Here is a 2,697-nt window from a genome sequence, read left to right on the forward strand (position 1 = left end):
CGCCGCAACCGCCGGAAACCCTAGCGCGGGTAGCGTTGGCGTCGCCACCGCCGGAGCTCCGCCGAGCGCCGGCCTCGCACGCAGCCTCTTCTTGCCGCTGCGGATGACCACGACGACGGGTGGCATTGCGCCGGCGCCGTCCCGTGCCGCCGCCGCACCGTCGAAGCTCCCCAATGCGGCGCGGTCGAAGAAGGGCAAAACTTCGGCGAAGAAAAACAAGGCGGCGGACGGCTCCGGCGCCACGAAGGCGAGGGGAAAGAAGCTTGCAGGGCGTTCGACGGCCGCGGCGGCTACCGAAGCGCCGACGAGCTCAATCGTTGAGCCGGTCGCCGACGCGCACCATGTGTTCGACGAAATGCCCCCAAGGTGAAAAAAATTCTAACTTTTATTTTCTTCTTGTTTTTCAATGCATCATCACATATAGATAGCTTATTTGCATTGTTCAAAAAAATTTGTAGTCTCAATGATGATGCATACATGTCAACGATGGGTGTTGGGTCCAACAATTCGCATTGGTCTCAAACCAATGACATCCATTTGGAAGACCATGAGTTTGAGGTGGACGAGGAGGGTGAGGGCATTGTCGATGCGCCGAAAGGAAGAGCGGGCAATTACAGCACCAACGATGACAAGTTACTATGCAATACTTATTTGCAAGTGTCAAGGGATCCATCCATTGAAGGTGATCAAAGTAGAGATGCGTATTGGGGGCGGACGAAAGAATACTTTGATGCTCACAACATGAGTGGAATTGACCGCTCGGAGAGATCACTTCGGTCCCGATGGTCCACAATCAACTCGGATTGTCAAAAGTGGGCGGCCGCACAAAAGGCAGTTGACAAGATTAACCCAAGTGACACAAATGAGGATGATAGAGTAAGTGGCATCTCATATATGTTCATCTCATACTTGTTTTTGGTGTCCGAAGTGCTAACTTGTTTTGTTTTTCTTGTAGTTCAATATTGCACAAAACTTGTTCAAAGAAGAGACGAGGAAAACCAAGAAGGAGAAGATCAAGAAAGGAAGGTTCTTTACCTTGTCTCATTGCTATGAAGTGTTAAAGAATGATGAGAAATGGAAGAATCGTGATGGTTTGGATGATTTGCATTTGAGCAACAAACGCAAGGTGGATGATGATGATGAGGAGGATGATGCATCAAGTGATGACGGCAAGAGAAGCCCCACACCCAACTCGGTTTCATACTCGAAGCCAAAACGACCGGATGGGTGCAAGAAAGACAAAACCGAAAAGAAGAAAAGGAAAGGAGATGATGAGCTCAAAAATGCTATGGAAGCTATTGTGAAGGCAAGAAAAGAAGCCAACGAGGTGAGGAAAATGACAAGGAACCAAGATGCCGCGGCCGAGGAGAGGAGGGTGGCCGTCGAGGAGAGGAAAGTGGCATTGGAGGAGAGGAAGGTGGGCATGGAGGAGCGATCTAGGTTGTTGGAATGGGAGAAGCACTTGTTCTTCTTGGACACATCTTCGTTCAATGGTGCACAAAAGGAATATGTCAACCTTGCTCGTGAAGAAGTCTTGATCCAAAAAAGAGCCATGATCCGCACAATGGGTGGCGGTGGCCTTGGCGGCATGGGTGGCGGCACCATGGGAGGCATGGGTGGCTTCGGCGCCATGGGAGGCATGGGTGCACCTCCGGCCGCCATGGGAGGTATGGGTGGCTTCGGCGCCATGGGAGGCATGGGTGGCTTGGGCGCCATGGGAGGCATGGGCGCACCTCCGGCCGCCATGGGAGGCATGGGTGGCTTTGGAGCACCCTCCGACACTATGGCCGCCATGGGAGGCATGAGTTTCGCTACTCTTATGGGAGGCATGGATGCACCTCCGGCCATGGGTGGAATGTCTTTTGATGTGCCTCCTCACACACATTCCCGTGAAGATGCCGTTGAAGATCTTGCCAACACCGTCGGAGCTTCACGTGATGCGATGCGTGATGAGGATAGGGAGGAAGATTCATCTTCGGAGGCGGAAGAATCGTCTTCGGAAGATGAGGACGAAGACGAGGAAGATGTTTGATGTGTCTTTCATTTATATGTCTTGAACTTTACTTTGCATTTTGAATTTGGTTGGATGAACTTGTGGGTATGAACTTGTGGACATGACTTGGTTAGAAGATGTTTGTGGACAAATTTCACATGTTCATTGCATTTTGATAATTGTTTCAAGTTCATTTTGTAGCTAAGTCGCGCGCGCCCGACGAGTCGCGCGCGCTGTATTTTTGCGCGCTGCTGGAGCGGCGCGCGCGCTGCATTATAGCGCGGCTGCTGAAGCCAGCGCTCGCGGCCGCGCTAAACCAGCCGAAGCGCGCGCGGCAAACAGGTTTTTTGCGCGCGGCGCATAGCGTGGCTGTTGGAGATGCTCATAGTCCTCGGACCGATCGCTACCGCATTAGATAACAAAAAATGCGTCCGAACTTGCCCTCGATACATTTTTCTTTGTACACAAGCTCACAGATTTGTTTCCTAGGAAAAGAGTTGTAACAGAAACCCGCGCCCCTTTTCCATATCTGATCTGATCTGATACGATATACAGAACAAACCCAGGGACCGACTCGGGAAACGGCGCGGGCCAGTAATTTATGCCGCCGTCGCCTCCTCCCCTCCCCTCCCTTCCCCCATCGTTTCAACGGGCGAGGTTTTTTGAAAGCGTCCTCTCTCTCCTCTCCATCAACAACTGCCCCC

The sequence above is a fragment of the Triticum dicoccoides genome, chromosome 3B (genome assembly GCF_002162155.2).
Source record: "Triticum dicoccoides isolate Atlit2015 ecotype Zavitan chromosome 3B, WEW_v2.0, whole genome shotgun sequence".
NCBI lineage: Eukaryota > Viridiplantae > Streptophyta > Magnoliopsida > Poales > Poaceae > Triticum > Triticum dicoccoides.